The sequence below is a fragment of the Salvelinus fontinalis genome, chromosome 18, assembly GCF_029448725.1.
Source record: "Salvelinus fontinalis isolate EN_2023a chromosome 18, ASM2944872v1, whole genome shotgun sequence".
Classification (NCBI taxonomy): Eukaryota; Metazoa; Chordata; class Actinopteri; order Salmoniformes; family Salmonidae; genus Salvelinus; species Salvelinus fontinalis.
The window spans coordinates 33,937,314-33,958,002 of record NC_074682.1 but is presented as its reverse complement, the minus strand read 5'-3'; positions in this window follow the sequence as shown (position 1 = coordinate 33,958,002).

Sequence of the window (20,689 nt, the reverse complement as noted above, 5' to 3'; positions counted from 1 at the left end):
CCAGGACCCATAGGGGTCTGGTCAAAAGTAGTGCACTGCGTCTTTCCACCAATTCAGTGCCTTTTGAGAAGTGTAACTTGTTAAAAAAAAAAGTTTGATTTCATTTGATTTAAAAAACTCAAGGTTTTGCTCGCCTGAGATAGAATACCACATGATATGCTGCAGACCATAGTATTTACCAAGAGAGTTTTCATCTACTGTGCCTTTAGAAAGTATTCATACCCCTGGACTTATTACATATTTTGTTGTGTTACAGCCTGAATTCAAAGTGTACTCTTAGAAAAAAAAGGGTTCTTCGCCTGTCCCCATAGGAGAACCCTTTGAAGGACCCTTTTTGGTTCCAGGTAGAACCCTTTTGGGTACCATGTAGGGTTCTACGTGGAAAAAGGTTAAACGTGGAACCAAAAAGGGTTCTCCTATGGGGACAGCCAAAAAAACCTTTTGGAACCAATTTTTCTAAGAGTGTGGATTCAATTGATTTTGTTTCTCACCCATCTACACACTATATCCCATAATGACAAAGTGAAAACATGTTTTTAGAAATGTTCACTTATGTATTGAAATTAAATAGAGAAATATCTAATTTACATAAGTATTCACACACCTTTGCTATGACACTCCAAATTGAGTTCTGGTGCATATAATTCCTTTGATCATCCTTGAGATGTCACTACAAATTGTGGCCAATTTAATTGTTTGGACATGATTTAGAAAGAAGCACCTGTCACGGCCGTTAACAGAAGAGGACCAAGGTGCAGCGTGGTGAGTGTACATTTTCTCTTTATTTGGAAAAAGACGCTGAACAAAACAACAAACACTACAAAAACAAACCGTGAAGCTAAAGGCTAAGTGCCATAAACAAAAGTCAACTTCCCACCAAGACAGGTGGAAAAAAGGGCTACCTAAGTATGGTTCTCAATCAGAGACAACGATAGACAGCTGCCTCTGATTGAGAACCCCACCCGGCCAAACACAAAGAAATAGAAAACATAGAAATAAAGAAACTAGAATGCCCACCCTAGTCACACCCTGGCATAACCAAAATAGAGAATAAAAACCTCTCTATGGCCAGGGCGTGACAGCACCCCTGTCTATATAGTTGACAGTGCATGTCAGAGCAGAAACTATACCATGAATTTCAAGGAACTGTCCATAGAGCTCAGAGATAGAATTGTGATGAGGCATAGATCTTAGGAAGGGTATAAAACAATTTCTAGAGTGTTGAACATTTTCAAGAGCACAGTTGTCTCCATCATTGGGAAATTGAAAAAATATGGAACTACTCAGACTCTACCTAGAGCTGGCCATCCGATCAAACTGAGAAACCGGGCAAGAAGGACCTTGGTCAGGAATGTGACCAAGAACCCAACTCTAATAGAACTACAGAGTTTCTTGGCAGAGATGGGAGAACCTTCCAGAAGGACAACAGCCTCTACAGCACTTCACCAACCTGGGCATTATGGGATAGTGGCCAGATGGAAGCCATTCTTGAGAAAAAGGCACTTGACAACATGCCTTGAGTTTGTAAAAAGGCACATGAAAAACTCTGAGAGCATAAGGCAAAACATTCTGTGGTCTGATGAGACAAAAATATTACTATTTGGCCCGAATGCAAAGCACTATGTCTGGAGAAAAGCAAGCACAGCTCATCACCTGTCAAATCCTATCCCTACCGTCAAGCATGGTGGTGGCAGCATCATGCTATTGGGATGCTATTCAGTGGAAGGGACTGGGAGACTTATAAGGATAGAGGGAACAATGAATGGAAGCAAATACAGGCAAATCCTTGATCAGAACCTGCTTCAGAGTGCAAACAACCTTAGACTGGGGGGGGGTGAAGATTTACGTTTAGACAGGACAATGATACCAAGCATACAACCAAAGCATGCTGGAATGGCTTCAGAACAGTAATGTGAATGTCCTTGAGTGACCCAGCCAAAGCCCAGACTTAAATCCCATTGAAAATCAACAGAGCTTGAGAAAATCTTCAAAGAAGAATGGGTGAAAATCCACAAATCCAGAAAGGCAAAGCTAACACAGACATACCCAACACGACTCAAAGCTCTAATAAGCACCAAAGGTATTGTCTCAGGGGTGTGACTACTTATAGAAATGAAATACATCTGCATTTTATTTTCAATAAATTTGCTAAAATGTATAAAAACATGTTTTCACTTTGTAATTATGGGGTATTGTGTGTGTATATGAGTGAGAAAATATATACATGTATTCAAACTAACACAATTTTTTTTGGAATAAGTCAAGGGGTATGAATACTTTCTGAAGGCACTGTATATTTTACATAGCTGTCTATTTACCACCACGAGAAGCCCCTGACTGCAGTGTGCAGTTCGGGCCGGGCTCAATGTAGGCGGAGTCAAACGCGTTTAACCCGAATCCTTCCCGTCTCCTTCAAGTTCACCCAAGTTGAGGTAAACGTTGAAGGTATCAACGTCAACGAAAGCAAATCTTAATCAAACCTAACCGACATGGATAAAAATATAAACCATGGAAGTAAGTGAGACTGTCATTATACATAATGTACTTTGTAATATTCACTCAGTGCAGTGGTATATTTTTATATGACCAACTACCACTCCGATGTTAGCATAGTGTTAATTAGCATCCATTTTGCACATGAGCTAGCTAATTGCTCACAATCAGGGAACCATATTTGGACACATTTGCCTACTTGAGCAGTAAGCCTGTACAGTTATGTAATCGATTTGAACGTTGATTTTCGATGTTTCTTCAATGTATGCCTTGTTGTTTTTGGCTGGCTCTAAATATGTATCGTTGATGTCATTCCCTTAGCTACACATAGCGAGTCTACACAGCCTACACATAGTATCTACAATAACGAAATCACAAGGTCCCTACATATAGTTGAAGTCGGAAGTTTACATACACCTTAGCCAAATACATTTAAACTCAGTTTTTCACAATTCCTTGACATTTAATCCTAGTAAAAATTCCCTGTCTTAGGTCAGTTAGGATCACCATTTTATTTTAAGAATGTGAAATGTCATAAAAATAGTAGAGAGAATGATTTATTTCAGCTTTTATTTTTTTCATCACTTTCTTTACATACACTCAATTAGTATTTGGTAGCATTGCATTTAAATTGTTTAACTTGGGTCAAACATTTCAGATAGCCTTCCATCAGCTTCCCACAATAAGTTGGGTGAATTTTGGCCCATTCCTCCTGACAGAGCTGGTGTAACTGAGTCAGGTTTGTCAGCCTCCTTGCTCACACACACTTTAACAGTTCTGCCCACAAATTTCCTACAGGATTGAGGTCAGGGCTTTGTGATGGCCACTCCAATACCTTGACTTTGATGTCCTTAAGCCATTTTGCCACAACTTTGGAAGTATGCTTGGGGTCATTGTCCATTTGGAAGACCCATTTGCGACCAAGCTTTAACTTCCAGACTGATGTCTTGATAGGTTGCTTCAATATATCCACATCATTTTCCTACCTCATGATATCATCTATTTTGTGACATGCACCAGTCCCTTCTGCAGCAAAGCACCCCTACAACACGATGCTGCCACCATCGTGATTCACGGTTGGGATGGTGTTCTTCGGCTTGCAAGCGTCCCCCTTTTTCCTCCAAACATAACGATGGTCATTATGGCCAAACAGTTCCCGCTAGCTTTTCTGAACGCTGTGTCCCCTGCTCGCCTAGCGTAGTAGTGACTACCAAACAGCACCCTGACTCACCTATTGCTGCTCTTTTGACCCTATGATCACTCGGCTACACAGCTGATGCCCCCTGGACTGTTTCAATAACACGGTCCCTAATTTTGTTTACCTGTTTTCCCCAGCATCGAACTCAGGTCCTGTATGTACCTATCTGCCTCGCTCTGCCCATTCATCGCCATTTACCCGTTGTTGTCTTAGCTCTCCTGATCAACACCTGTGATTTCTTCATGCTTCTCTCTAATGTCAATATGCCTTGTCTACTGCTGTCTTGGCTAGTTTTTACTGTTTTGATTCACTGTGGAGCCTTCAGTCCCGCTCAAAATGCCTTAGATAGCTCTTCCGTCCCATCCCACACACATGCGGAGACCTCACCTGGCTTAACTTGTCCCTCCAGAGAAACCTCTCTCATTGTCACTCAACGCCTAGGTTTGCCTCCACTGTACTCACATCCTACCATATCCTTGTCTGTACATTATGCCTTGAATCTATTCTACCACGCCCAGAAATCTGCTCCTTTTATTCTCTGTCCCCAAAGCACTAGACGGCCAGTTCTTATAGCCTCTAGCCGTATCCTTATCCTACTCCTCCTTTGTTCCTCTGGTGATGTAGAGGTTAAACCAGGCCTTGTAGCCACCAGTTCCACTATTCCCCAGGCACTATCATTTGTTGACTTCTGTAACCGTAAAAGCCTTGGTTACATGCATGTTAACATCAGAAGTCTCCTCCCTAAGTTTGTTATATTCACTGCTTTAGCACACTCTGCCAACCCTGATGTCCTAGTCATGTCTGAATCCTGGCTTAGGAAGGCCACCAAAAATTCTGAAATTTCCATCCCCAACTACAACAATTTCCGCCAAGATTGAACTGCCAAAGGGGGTGGAGTTGCAATCTACTGCAGAGATAGCCTGCAGAGTTCGGTCATGCTATCCAGGTCTGTGCCCAAACAGTTCGAGCTACTTAAAAAAATTCACCTTTCCTGAAACAAGTCTCTCACTGTTGCCGCAAATGGAGCAAAGTACACAGAGATCCTTCATGAAAACCTGCTCCAGAGTGCTCAGGACCTCAGACTGGGGCAAAAGTTCACCTTCCAACAGGACAACGACCCTAAGCACACAGCCAAACAATGCAGGAGTGGATTCAGGACAAGTCTCTGAATGTTCTTGAGTGGCCCAGCCAGAGCCCGGACTTGAACCCGACCTAACATCGCTGGAGAGACCTGAAAATAGCTGTGGAGCGACACTCCCCATCCAACCTGACAGAGCTTGAGAGGATCTGCAGAGAAAAATGGGAGAAACTCCCCAACTACAGGTGTGCCAAGCTTGTAGTGTTATACCCAAGAAGACTTGAGGCTCTAATCGCTGCCAAATGTGCTTCAACAAAGTACTGAGTAAAGGGTCTGAATACTTATGCAAATGTAATATTTCAGTATTTTGATCAATTAGCAAACATTTCTAAAAACCTGTTTTTGCTTTGTCATTACGGGGTATTGTGTGTAGATTGATGAGGGGAAAAAACTATTTAATCCATTTTAGAATATGGCTGTAACGCAAACAAAGGCAGAAAAAGTCAAGGGGTCTATATCCCGAATGCACTGTATATAAAAAATAATATTTATTGAATTCTCCATGTTGTCTAAATTAAAGGGCACTTCATTTAATATAACATGCTTTTGAAATTCAATACTGGTGCACAATTTAGACTTAAAATATCAAAGGGACTCAAAAGGCATTATTTTCGTGGAACGACCCCACTATATAGGGAATAGGTTTCCATTTGGGACACGAACACAGTGTTAAAGCTATAGGCTACTTCTCAGTCAACAGTCGTGGCCAAAAGTTTTGAGAATTACACAAATATTAATTTTAACAAAGTCTGCTGCCTCAGTTTGTATGATGGCATTTTGCATATATTTCAAAATGTTATGAGGAGTGATCAGATTAATTGCAATTGATTGCAAAGTCCCTCTTTGCCATGCAAATAAACTGAATCCCCTAAAAACATTTCCACTGCATTTCAGCCCTGCCACAAAAGGACCAGCTGACATGTCAGGGATTCTCTCGTTAACACAGGTGTGAGTGTTGATGAGGACAAGGCTGGAGATCACTCTGTCATGCTGATTGAGTTCAAATAACAGACTGGAAGCTTCAAAAGGAGGGTGGTGCTTGGAATCATTGTTCTTCCTCTGTCAATCACGGTTACCTGCAAGGAAACACGTGCCGTCATCAATGCTTTGCACAAAAAGGGCTTCACAGGCAAGGATATTGCTGCCAGTAAGATTGAACCTAAATCAAACATTTATCAGATCATCAAAAACTTCAAGGAGAGCGGTTCAATTGTTGGGAAGAAGGCTTCAGGGCGCCCAAGAAAGTCCAGCAAGCGCCAGGACCGTCTCCTAAAGTTGATTCAGCTGCGGGATCGGGGACCACCAGTGCAGAGCTTGCTCAGGAATGGGAGCAGGCAGGTGTGAGTGCATCTGCACGCACTGTGAGGCGAAGACTTTTGGTGGATGGCCTGGTGTCAAAAAGGGCAGCAAAGAAGCCACTTCTCTCCAGGAAAAACATCAGGGACAGACTGATATTCTGCAAAAGGTACAGTGATTGGACTGCTGAGGACTGGGGTAAAGTCATTTTCTCTGATGAATCCCCTTTCCGGTTGTTTGGGGCATCCGGATCAAAGCTTGTCCGGAGAAGACAAGGTGAGCGCTACCATCAGTCTTGCGTCATGCCAACAGTAAAGCATCCTGAGACCATTCATGTGTGGGGTTGCTTCTCAGCCAAGGGAGTGGGCTCACTCACAATTTTGCCTAAGAACATAGCCATGAATAAAGAATGGTACTAACACATCCTTCGAGAGCAACTTCTCCCAACCATTCAGGAACCGTTTTCCTTTTCCAGCATAATGGAGCACCTTACCATAAGGCAAAAGTGATAACTAAGTGGCTCGGGGAACAAAACATCGATATTTTGGGTCCATGGCCAGGAAACTCCCCAGACCTTAATCCCATTGAGAACTTGTGGTCAATCCTCAAGAGGCGGGTGGAAAAACAAAAACCCACAACTTCTGACAAACTCCAAGCATTGATTATGCAAGAATGGGCTGCCATCAGTCAGGATGTGGCCCAGAAGTTAATTGACAGCATGCCAGGGCGGATTGCAGAGGTCTTGAAAAAGAAGGGTCAACACTGCAAATATTGACTCTTTGCATCAACTTCATGTAATTGTCAATAAAAGCCTTTGACACTCATGAAATGCTTGTAATTATACTTCAGTATTCCATAGTAACATCTGACAAAAATATCTAAAGACACTGAAGCAGCAAACTTTGTGAAAATTAATATTTGTGTGATTCTCAAAACTTTTGGCCACGACTGTACACACAGTCTGGCTGCTAATTCTATTAAAATATCTGTTGCTATGACTGAATTAGCAATAGCAAGTACTGAGTTAAACTCATAGTTATGGTTTGGTAGAGAAGTGTTTTTGTTGTGGGATTCCAAGAGTCTAGATAAAGAGAACTCATTCAATGAATTGCCCAGTGCTGTACTAGTGAATTATGTGGGTGTATAATTCTGATGATTATACATGTATGTGACTTGGTTAAAACCCAGTCTTAGGGTTAACATCCTCCTCTACTGTCTCCCACTACAGATGTAATGAGCAACATCATGTCCTCTTCTAGGTCTCTATTTGTTTGTTAGTTTGTACATCCATCTATTCATATCTTTGGCTATAATCTGTTACTTGAATACAAATACTCCAGGATTAGATCAGCAGCTAGCCATACAGGAGTCCAAACAGAAAATGCAATATTCCCACCTTCAGGGTGATTTGTTCTGGCTCATTCATCAGTAGATTCAGTACATTGTTTCAGTATTCCAATAGCAGCAGATTAAGCCTAAACAGCACAGCAGATGACGGATTAGCCTCACCTACACATAGGACGAACACACATAGCAGAGAACGTCATTTATACACACCACAGGACGCCAAAGCCACCTCTGTGCCAGGAGTAGGTGACATAGCCATTCGTCAACGTGACCTTAAACAATGCCTCTAAGACTCTGTGAGGGTGTCATACATCTCATTGGGCCTTGTCCGGCAATTATAAAACCATAAAAAAGGAAGCACTCCAGATCCATGTCCATTATGGCAGCAGATGCAGTGCCAACGTTACCAGAACTGAGCAATCTGTTCCACATAAGAGAACCTATTAGGGGGCTCACTGGAGGTGTGGGAAGGAAATTGCCATGGCACTGAACTGAGAGGTATAGTGACAGCGGTTGGAAGATCTCCTAAAGCTTGAACAAAGGGAGAAGATGATGATGGTCAAGCTGGAAGTTAATTAGTCAACCCATTTCACATTAACCTTTGACCGACCCGTGTAAATACTTATGAGGGTTCACCCACGCAAATATTATTATGGTATGATGAAATATCACACCCACGATGGGGAATTGGGTTTAGGCGTTTATTCAACAAGATTTGTTATCAAGTTTTAGTTACAGGGCCATTGTATATATAGCTCTGATTATCAATTTATTGGTTAGATTTAGCTTTTCTTTGTCATTATATATTTGATATAATTTTATGCATAGTTTGTGTTAAAAAAAACAGTTATTGAGTTATTCACATTAAGTAATGCTAACATTATTAGGACGCTATCATTCCAGAGATACCTATCAGTAGGGTATATTGTATGCTCATATTCCTATTTGCATCAGATTTTTTGCCAACCTATAAACATTTTCAACAGCCTTTATTACCAAAATGAGATTGTATTCAGCTTACTGTAGCGTTAAAGTGTCTTAGAATTGTCACGTATACTCCCTCTCTGGTGCTCGAGGTCGTCAGGCTGCTCATTATTACGCACACCTGTCACCATCGTTACACGTATCAGCGCCTCATCAGACTCCCCTGGACTCAATCACCTGCCTGATTACCTTCCCTATATATGTCACTCCCTTTGGTTCTTTCCCAAGACGTTATTGTTTCTGTTCCGTTGTTTCATGTCTGTATTTTTTGTGAGTGTAGGTGACGTCTGGGATGCCTCAGCTGGCTCATCAGGTTTACAAGACCTGGTTGTCCAGTCAAGTGTCCGTTGCCGAGTCTACCGTGGATGCCTCAGATAGCTCGTCAGGCTCCCATGCCTCAGCTGGCTTGTAAAGGTTCACAAGACTCGGTTGGCTCGTCAGGCTCCCGCGCCTCGGCCGGCTCGTCGGGCTCCCGCGCCTCGGCCGGCTCGTCATTCTCCCGGATTGTTCCTGGTCCTCTGGATCGTCCCTCTGGTCGTCATCCTGTGGCTGGTACTGCCTGGTATAGAGCTCCTGGATGGCAGGAAGCTTGGCCCCAGTGATGTACTGGGCCTTACGCACTACCTTCTGTAGTGCCTTGCGGTCGGAGGCAGAGCAGTTGCCATACCAGGCAGTGATGCAACCAGTCAGGATGCTCTCGATGGTGCAGCTGTAGAACCTTTTGAGGATTTGAGGACCCATGCCAAATCTTTTCAGTCTCCTGAGGGGGAATAGGTTTTGTTGTGTCCTCTTCACGACTGTCTTGGTGTGCTTGGACCATGTTAGTTTGTTGGTGATGTGGACACCAAGGAACTTGAAGCTCTCAACCTGCTCCACTACAGCACCATTGATGAGAATGGGGACGTGTTCGGTCCTCCTTTTCCTGTAGTCCACAATCAGCTCCTTTGTCTTGATCACGTTGAGGGAGAGGTTGTTGTCCTGGCACCACACGGCCAGGTCTCTGACCTCCTCCCTATAGACTGTCTTGTTGTTGTCGGTGATCAGGCCTACCACTGTTGTGTCATCGGCAAACTAAATGATGGTGTTGGAGTCATGCCTGGCCATGCAATCATGAGTGAATAGGGAGTACAGGAGGGGCCTGAGCACGCACCCTTGAGGGGGGCCCTTGTTTAGGATCAGCATGGCGGATGTGTTGTTATCTACCCTTGCCACCTGGGGGCGGCCGGTCAGGAAGTCCAGGATCCAGTTGCAGAGGGAATTGTTTAGTCCCAGGGTCCTTAGTTTATTGATGAGCTTTGAGGGTACTATGGTGTTGAACGTTGAGCTGTAGTCAATGAATAGCATTCTCACATAGGTGTTCCTTTTGTCCAGGTGGGAAAGGGCAGTGTAGAGTGCAATAGAGATTGCATCATCTGTGGATCTGTTTGGGCGGAATGCAAATTGGAGTGGGTCTAGGATTTCTGGGATAATGGTGTTGATGTAAGCCATGACCAGCCTTTCAAAGCATTTCATGGCTACAGACGTGAGCGCTACGGGTAGTCTTTCGGCAGGTTACCTTAGTGTTCTTTGTCAGAGGGACTATGGTAGTCTGCTTGACACGTTGATATTACAGACTCAGACAGGGAGAGGTTGAAAATGTCAATGAAGACACTTGCCAGTTGGTCAGCGCATGTTCGGACTACACGTCCTGGTAATCCGTCTGGCCCTGCGGCCTTGTGAATGTTGATCTGTTTTAAGGTCTTAATCACATTGGCTGCGGAGAGCGTGATCACACAGTCGTCCGGAACAGCTGATGCTCTCATGCATGTTTCAGTGTTACTTGCCTTGAAGTGAGCATAGAAGTAATTTAGCTCGTCTGGTAGGCTTGTGTCATTGGGCAGCTCTCGGCTGTGCTTCCCTTTGTAGTCTGTAATAAATTGCAAGCACTGCCACATCCAACGAGTGTTGGAGCCGGTGTAGTACGATTTGATCTTAGTCCTGTATTGACGCTTTGCCTGTTTGATGGTTCCTCGGAGGGCATAGTGGGATTTCTTCTAAGCTTCTGGGTAAGAGTTCCGCTCCTTGAAAGCGGCAGCTCTACCCTTCAGCTCAGTGCGATGTTGCCTGTAATCCATGGCTTCTGGTTGGGGTATGTGCGTACAGTCACTGTGGGGACGACGTTATCAATGCACTTATTGATGAAGTCAGTGACTGATGTGGTGTATTCCTCAATGCCATCGGAAGAATCCTGGAACATATTCCAGTCTGTGCTCACAAAAAAGTCCTGTAGCTTAGCATCTGCTAAGCGAATACAAGCCAAGGCATAGCCATATGGTCCAAACAGAAACGGACAGTTGTGAAGAAGGCGCGACAATGCCTCTTCCCCCTCAAGGGGTGGAAAAGTTTTGGCATGGGCCCTCAAATCCTCAAAAAGTTTTACAGCTGTACCATTAAGTGCATCTTGACTGGCTGCATCATGGCCTGGTATGGCAATAGCACCGCCCTCGATCGCATGGCGCTACAGAGGGTGCTGCGAACCACCCAGTATCTCACTGGGGCTGAGCTCGCTGCCATCCAGGACAGCTATATCAGGTGGTGTGGAAGGAAGGCCCGTAAAATTGTTAAAGACTCCAACCACCCAAGTCATAGACTATTCTCTCTGCTTCTGCATGGCAAGCGGTACTGGTGCATCAAGTCTGGCACCAACAGGCTCTTGAACAGCTTAAATCCCCAAGCAATACAACTTATAAATAGCTAACAAAATAGCTACATGGACTATCTGAGTTAATCTTGTATCCTTATTGACCTTTTATTTCTATTTTTCTCTATGCACATTCACAGGGCAATACACACTCACTCACACACTCACTCCATCATCTGCTCACACACACATATGCACATACATTTATACTAACTACACACGCACAACCTCTCACATACAAGCTGCTGCTACTCTTTTTATCATATATTCTGATGCCTAGTCACCTTACCTCTATACATATCTTTCTCCATCACTCCAGTATCCCTGCACATTGTAAATATGGTATTGGAACTGACCCTGTATACAGTATGCTTACTTACTTATTGAGTTCTTCATATAACTTCTTATTTCTGTTGGGTTTTTTCTAGTTTTACATTGTTATTGATTATTGCATTGTGGCTTTTTGATTTAGCAAGAAAGGCATTTCATTGTACTTGTGCATTTGACATGAAAAACTTGAAACACGGGTGACTGGTTCATTTTACGCTCCCACCCTCTGATATTTCCTCTTTCCCTCTCCTTCTGTTCCCCCTTTCTCTCTCTATCGCTCGCACGCACGCACGCACACACGCAAACACACAATGAGTCCCAGCGATAACCGTTACAGGGGAGAGAGAGAGTGAGGGGATGAGTGAGTGAATATTTTTCCAGCTACAGCGAGCTGGTTTTGTGCCTGACACACTGAGGTGTGACTGTGAAAAGAAAATGACTCTACAGATTTGAGGCCCACATTAAGTAGATCACCACCACAACCCAAATTCATCACCGCCACCACATGAATTGATCCAATTTCCCCTTCCTTCCAATATTTTCTCCTCCCCGCCTTAAGCGTCATTCACACTTCAATTCAGCCAGTAGTTAAGTGCCTGGCTGGGAGGAGGAGAAGAGGAGGATCATGTGCCCCATTTATTCTCTCTCAGAGGGACCTTTCTCCAGGATGTATTATTGTAGAGCCTTTCTGTTCGCAAAAGAGGATTGAACAGGACTAATTAAAATTAATTGGCAAATCTGAATTTATCTGCTCTGAATCCAGCAGTCATGTAGCATGAATGCAATGACTTAATGTTGGCGTAGATTTGGGGTCTAACTTGTCTACATATGTTTGCCATCCTCATTTAGGCCCCAAATCCTATTTCTCCTCAATGTTATTACAATTATTTTTTACTGTCAAACAACATTAAAAGGAGCATTGATAACAGTAGATCTATTGTCAAATGTGGGCCAATGGTGCTGTGTTACTGGGGAAATGTTGTAACGTGCCATAAAACCCACTCAGACTCAGTGACTCCCCTCAATGTAAATTGAGGCAGCCATTTTAGCTCTTTGCCCCCAGGGGCCTCCATAACAAGTTCATGGATCAAGATGGCCACTCACGTGACAGGGTTAGGGCCCCTTTCTGAAGGGGGATCTTGTTGTAATTCATTACCTGCCATCACACAGTAGCAGGCCTGACTCTGGGGAGTAACATACCAAAGACCCTGTATGATGGAGTGGAGGGGTATTTCAAGGGGAACAGTTTGGCACCCGCTCCTGTCTGCCTTAATTGCGTGGCTTGTCTTGTAGGATGTGTGTGGGGCGCGTTCGCCAGCCCCCTGTGGGCCAGCTCCATTTGGTATGTCCCGGGACTGTAGTGCCCTTTAAAACGTTCTCACCTTCAATGCTGCTGGCACAGAGGGATATGCAACGGTGGAGGACAGATCTGTACAGTGCTGTAGTGTTGAACGACTCTGTAGAATAGAATGAAGAACTGATTGTGTGGAGAGATACTGGGATGTTATAGAAGTTCACAGTTAAACCTTGTGACGGTTGCTCCAACAGTGCAGTAATACCTAGAAATACTAAACAATAGACATAATCCAAAATATGACAATGAGCATAGATATATATATATATATATATATATATATAAACTCAGCAAAAAAAGAAACGTCCTCTCACTGTCAACTGCATTTATTTTCAGCAAACTTAACATGTGTAAATATTTCTATGAACATAACAAGACTCAACAACTGAGACATAAACTGAAGAAGTTCAAAAGACATGTGACTAACAGAAATTGAATAATGTGTCCCTGAACAAAGGGGGGTCAAAATCAAAAGTAACAGTCAGTATCTGGTGTGGCCACCAGCTGCATTAAGTACGGCAGTACTCCTCATGGACGGCACTAGATTTGCCAGTTCTTGCTGTGAGATGTTACTCCTCTCTTCCACCAAGGCACCTGCAAGTTCCCAGACATTTCTGGGGGGAATGGCCCTAGCCCTCACCCTCCGATCCAACAGTTCCCAGACGCGCTCAATGGGATTGAGATCTGGGCTCTTCACTGGCCATGGCAGAACACTGACATTCCTGTCTTGCAGGAAATCACGCACAGAACAAGCAGCATGGCTGGTGGCATTGTCATACTGGAGGGTCATGTCAGGATGAGCCTGGAGGAAGGGTACAACATGAGGGAGGAGGATGTATTCCCTGTAACGCACAGCGTTGAGATTGCCTGCAATGACAACAAGCTCAGTCCGATGATGCTGTGACACACCGCCACAGACCATGACGGATCCTCCACCTCCAAATCGATCCCGCACCAGAGTACAGGCCTCGGTGTAACGCTCATTCCTTCGACGATAAACGCGAATCTGACCATCACCCCTGGTGAGACAAAACCGCGACTCGTCAGAGAAGAGCACTTTTTGCCAGTCCTGTCTGGTCCAGCAACGGTGGGTTTGTGCCCATAGGCGACGTTGTTGCCGGTGATGTCTGGTGAGGACCTGCCTTACAACAGGCCTACAAGCCCTCAGTCCAGCCCCTCTCAGCCTATTGCGGACAGTCTGAGCACTGATGGAGGGATTGTACGTTCCTGGTGTAACTCGGGCAGTTGTTGTTGCCATCCTGTACCTGTCCCGCAGGTGTGATGTTCGGATGTACCGATCCTGTGCAGGTATTGTAACACGTGGTCTGCCACTGCGAGGATGATCAGCTGTCCATCCTGTCTCCCTGTAGCGCTGTCTTAGGCGTCTCACAGTACGGACATTGCAATTTATTGCCCTGGCAACATCTGCAGTCCTCATGCCTCCTTGCAGCATGCCTATGGCACGTTGACGCAGATGAGCAGGGACCCTGGGCATCTTTCTTGGTGTTTTTCAGAGTCAGTAGAAAGGCCTCTTTAGTGTCCTAAGTTTTTATAACTGTGACCTTAATTGCCTACCGTCTGTAAGCTGTTAGTGTCTTAACGACCGTTACACAGGTGCATTTTCATTAATTGTTAATGGTTCATTGAACAAACATTTGAAACAGTGTTTAAACCCTTTACAATGAAGATTTTTTATGAATTATCTTTGAAAGACAGGGTTCTGAAAAAGGGACTTTTCTTTTTTTGCTGAGTTCGTATATATATATATATACACATACAGTTGAAGTCGTAAGTTTACATACACTTAGGTTGGAATCATTAAAACTCGTTTTTCAACCACTCCACAAATTTCTTGTTAAGAAACTATAGTTTTGGCAAGTCGGTTAGGATGTCTACTTTGTGCATGACACAGGTCATTTTTCCAGCAATTGTTTACAGACAGATTATTTTACTTATAATTCAATGTATCACAATTCCAGTGGGTCAGAAGTTTACATACACTAAGTTGACTGTGCCTTTCAACAGTTTGGAAAATTCCAGATAAAAGATGTCACGGCTTTAGAAGCTTCTGATAAAGTCAATTGGAGGTGTACCTGTGGATGTATTTCAAGGCCTACCTTCAAACTCAGTGCCTCTTTGCTTGACATCATGGGAAAATTAAAAGAAATCAGCCAAGACTTCAGAAAAAAAATCTTCCTGACTGATGTCTTGAGATGTTGCTTCAATATATCCACATACATTTCTTAATGTGAGTCTGGAAGGAGAGTTTACAGTCTAACCAGGCAGCTAGGTATTTGTTGTTGTCCACATATTCTAAGTCAGAACCGTCCAGAGTAGTGATGCTGGACGGGCGGGCAGGTGTGGGCAGCGATTGGTTGAAGAGCATGCATTTAGTTTTAATGCAGTGGGCAGTTGGGAGGATGTGCTCTTATTCTCCATGGACTTTACAGTGTCTCAGAACGTTTTTGGACTTTGTGCTACAGGATGCAAATTTCGGTTTGAAAAAGCTAACCTTTGCTTTCCTAACTGCCTGTGTATATTGGTTCCTAACTTCCCTGAAAAGTTGCATATCGCGGGGGCTATTCAATGCTAATGCAGTACGCCACAGGATGTTTTTGTGCTGGTCAGGGCAGTCAGGTTTGGAGTGAACCAAGGGCTAGATCTCATCCTGGTTTTGAATCTTTTGAATGTGGCATGCTTATTTAAAATGGTGAGGAAAGCACTTTTAAAGAACAACCAGGCATCCTCTACTGACGGAATGAGGTCAATATCTTTCCAGGATACCCGGGCCAGGTCGATTACAAAGGCCTGCTCGATGAAGTGTTTTAGGGAGTGTTTGACAGTGATGAGGGGTGGTCGTTTGACCGCAGACCCATTACGGATGCAGACAATGAGACAGTGATTGCTGAGATCCTGGTTGAAGACAGCAGAGGTGTATTTAGAGGGCAAGTTGGCCAGGATGATATCCGTGAGGGTGCCTGTGTTTACGGATTTGGGGTTGTACCTGGTAGGTTCATTGATAATTTGTGTGAGATTGAGGGCATCAAGCTTAAATTGTAGGATGGCCGGAGTGTTAACATATCTCAGTTTAGGTCAACTAACAGCACGAGCTCTTAAGATAGATGGGGGGCAATCAATTCACATATGGTGTCCAGGGCACAGCTGGGGGCAGAAGGTGGTCTATAGCAAGCGGCAACGGTGAGAGACTTGTTTCTGGAAAGGTGGATTTTTAAAAGTAGAAGCTCAAATTGTTTGGGCACAGACCTGGATAGTAAGACAGAACTCTGCAGGCTATCCCTGCAATAGATTGCAACTCCACCCTTTTGGCAGTTCTATCTTGTTGGAAAATGTTATAGTTAGGGATGGACATTTCAGGGTTTTTGGTGGTCTTCCTAAACCAGGATTCAGACACGGCTTGGACATCCGGGTTGGCAGAGTGTGCTAAAGCAGTGAATCAACCAAACTTAGGGAGGAGGCTTCTAATGTTAACATGCATGAAACCAAGGCTTTTACGGTTACAGAAGTCAACAAATGAGAGTGCCTGGGGAATGGGAGTGGAGCTAGGCACTGCAGGGCCTGTCTTAATCTCTACATCACCAGAGGAACAGAGGAGGAGTAAGATAAGGGTACGGCTAAAGGCTATAAGAACTGGTGGCCTAGTACATTCGGAACAGAGAGTAAAAGGAGCAGGTATCTGAGCATGGTAGAATAGATTCAAGGCATAATGTACAGACAAAGGTATGGTAGAATGTGAATACAGTGGAGGTAAACCTATGCATTGAGTGACGATGAGAGAGATATTGTCTCTAGAAACATAATCTAATCCAGGTGAGGTCACCGCATGTTTGGGAGGTGGAACTAAGGGTTAGCTAAGGTGTATTGAGCAGGGCTAGAGGCTCTACAGTGAAATAAGGCAATAATCACTAACCAAAACAGTAATGGACAAGGCATATTGACATTAGGGAGAGTCCTGCGTAGCCGAGTGATCATAGGGGTCCAGTGAGTAGCTAGGCGGGCTGGAAACATGGTGATTCAGACAGCTAGCGGGCCGGGGCCAGCAGGCTAGCAGAAGGGCCTTACAGGGACGTCGCGATGGAAGAAGTCTACTGTAGCCCCCTCGTGTGGTTATGTTGGCAAACCAGCCGTGATGGATCAGCAGGGCTCGTGTAGTAAAAGGGTTCAGGCCAATTCGCAAAATAGGTATAGTGGCCAAAGAAATTGACCGATGGGCCTCTTCAGCTAACAGTCCGATATGCTCTAGACAGCTAGCGGGCCGCGGCTAGCAGGCTAGCAGATGGGCATTCAGGGGACGTTGCGACGGAGGAGCCAGTTGAAAAACCCCTCGGGCAGATTACGTTGGTAGTCCAATCGTGATGGATTGGCGGGGCTCCGTATCGGCAGTATAAGGGGTTCAGGCCAAATGGAAAAATAGGTATTGTAGCCCAAGGAGTGGCTGATGGACCTCTTCAGCTAGTCGGGAGATGGGCCTAGCATAGGCTAGCTCCAGGCTAATTGGTGCTTGCTTCGGTACAGAGACTTTAGCCAGGTGTGGCTACTCGGATAGCAGCTAGCTAGCTGCGATGATCCAGGTGAAAAGGTTCAGAGCTTGCGGTAGGAATCCGGAGATATGGAGAAAAATACATCTGATATGCTCTGGTTTGAATCGCGCTGTGCAGACTGGCAAGAGTTGTCCGGGCTGAAGTTTAGCTGATGACTACTAGCTAGTAGCTAGTTAGCTGGCTAGCTTCTGTTGGGGATTCCGGATTCTAAAGTAAAGACAATAGCAGATCCACACCACATTGGGTGAGGCGGATTGCAGGAGAGTATGTTGAAGTTGAGGTTAAGAAAAATATATAAAAAGATATATACACGGGACATGACAAGACAACAAGATGAAGACAAAGACATGACTGCTACACCATCTTGGATTCTTGCCCTGAGCTTCGTGATGAGCTAAGGGATAGATTGGGGGGCTCTATGGTGTTCAAAGTGTGTGTATGTGTGTTTGTATCTGTGGGCTCCCTGCTGTGTGGGTTCAGCTGCTGTGTGTGGAGTATTTGGCCCAGACTGTCTCAGTGGAGCAGCGAGGTGTGTGTGTGTGTGGGTGTGTGTGTGTGTAGTTGTCCATGCCTGTGTGTGTCTATCTTTTATCCTCCCCAGCATTAAGCATGACGGACAGCTGCCTGACACTACCAAATATACAACAACACACAAACAAAAACCCTGTATAACCACCACATGGGTTTTGATGAACCTGTCCGTAGTGGCCTGTCTCTATGCTTTACTGAGTTTAGGACAGAAAACCAATGCGGGAGCACGTGTTTACATTACAATGTCTGGCAGTGAAGGTTGGAACAAGGAGAGGGAGTTTGTTTTGCCCCTTTACAAACTGGTTTATTCTTACCATTCTGAAATAGTAAAATAATTGTCAGTTTGGTCTCCACAAATACAAAATAACACTGAAATATTTCCTTATTTTCTATGGTTCATGTACCATTACGTAGGAAGTATGAAGGCGCAATATGTAAGATTATGCATGTTCTTTATTTTATTGGATGAAAATGGCTAGGGTGACTGTCATAACTGTATTTTATTTTATCACCATATTCAGTTAACATGATCACGTTATATATAATTGATATTCATCACATTTATCCATCAGTTGTGGATTTACATGTCAAAAGCCAATGATGTTACTCCATACCGTACTCCCCTCACCCCTGTACAGTACAGTATGCCTTTAACTTTCTACATGTGTAGGACAGCTTTAGCAACCTCACACACACCGGCTCCTATCTACCACAGAGGAAATTGTGCATGAAATTAGTTCAGAAAACATGAACTGGAATGATCCCATCTTCAATTCAATTCCATTTTGCTTGTTCTGCAAAAATGGTGTTGTAAGTTTAATTACAAAGTATCAATGTTCTGGTGTTGCAATATGGGTAAATCAAGTCCAATCAGCTCGTGCCATGCATAAACACCTCTGTTTTCCTATAGGTTGAGTAGTGCTATGAGCCCAATCAGGTTTGAAGGATTACGTATTGGCCAATATATATATTATTTCATTTAAAATATTGATTGGGGACCTTCTTCTGGAGGAATGTAATTGTTATTCTTGAATATTTGTGTTGTGCTGTATTTTACTTGTTTATATTGTATTGCGTTTTAGATTTCGTCTTATGAATTTGTTTCTGCAGGGTTCCCTTCACACACTGGAAAAAAATATATTTAAGATATATTTTGGATGCATTTTAGGATACATGTGAAATAAATAAAAAAAATCTCCAAATAATGTATTTTGTATGCATTTAGAAATGTATTTTAATGCGTGACATAGATTTACTTATAAATATATTTGGAATACATACATTCCTATGGAAATATATTATTTTAACATTTCACATGCATTTCTTTCCCAGTATGGGTTGTGAAAGAGACCCTGGTCTCACTGGTGACTTAACTAAAGGTAAAATAAAAAATAAAGTTATAAATATCAGTTGGTCTTTCAGTATGACTGCAGTAATTGAGAGACTTATTACAGCAGTGCTAAAGATACAGAGAGATACAGTCTCTTATTACAGCAGTATTAAAGCGTGGTAATAAGAGACTCTCTCTGTATCTTTAGCACTGTGGTAATAAGAGACTCTCTCTGTATCTTTAGCACTGTGGTAATAAGAGACTGTGTCTATCTGTATCTTTAATACTGTTGTAATAAGAGACTGTGTCTATCTGTATCTTTAATACTGTTGTAATAAGAGACTGTGTCTCTGTATCTTTAATACTGTTGTAATAAGAGACTGTGTCTATCTGTATCTTTAATACTGTTGTAATAAGAGACTGTGTCTCTGTATCTTTAATACTGTTGTAATAAGAGACTGTGTCTATCTGTATCTTTAATACTGTGGTAATAAGAGACTGTGTCTATCTGTATCTTTAATACTGTTGTAATAAGAGACTGTGTCTATCTGTATCTTTAATACTGTGGTAATAAGAGACTGTGTCTATCTGTATCTTTAATACTGTTGTAATAAGAGACTGTGTCTATCTGTATCTTTAATACTGTGGTAATAAGAGACTGTGTCTATCTGTATCTTTAATACTGTTGTAATAAGAGACTGTGTCTCTGTATCTTTAATACTGTTGTAATAAGAGACTGTGTCTATCTGTATCTTTAATACTGTTGTAATAAGAGACTGTGTCTATCTGTATCTTTAATACTGTTGTAATAAGAGACTGTGTCTATCTGTATCTTTAATACTGTTGTAATAAGAGACTGTGTCTATCTGTATCTTTAATACTGTGGTAATAAGAGACTGTGTCTCTGTATCTTTAATACTGTTGTAATAAGAGACTGTGTCTATCTGTATCTTTAATACTGTTGTAATAAGAGACTGTGTCTCTGTATCTTTAATACTGTTGTAATAAGAGACTGTGTCTATCTGTATCTTTAATACTGTTGTAATAAGAGACTGTGTCTATCTGTATCTTTAATACTGTTGTAATAAGAGACTGTGTCTATCTGTATCTTTAATACTGTTGTAATAAGAGACTGTGTCTCTGTATCTTTAATACTGTTGTAATAAGAGACTGTGTCTCTGTATCTTTAATACTGTGGTAATAAGAGACTGTGTCTATCTGTATCTTTAATACTGTTGTAATAAGAGACTGTGTCTATCTGTATCTTTAATACTGTTGTAATAAGAGACTGTGTCTCTGTATCTTTAATACTGTTGTAATAAGAGACTGTGTCTCTGTATCTTTAATACTGTGGTAATAAGAGACTGTGTCTATCTGTATCTTTAATACTGTTGTAATAAGAGACTGTGTCTCTGTATCTTTAATACTGTTGTAATAAGAGACTGTGTC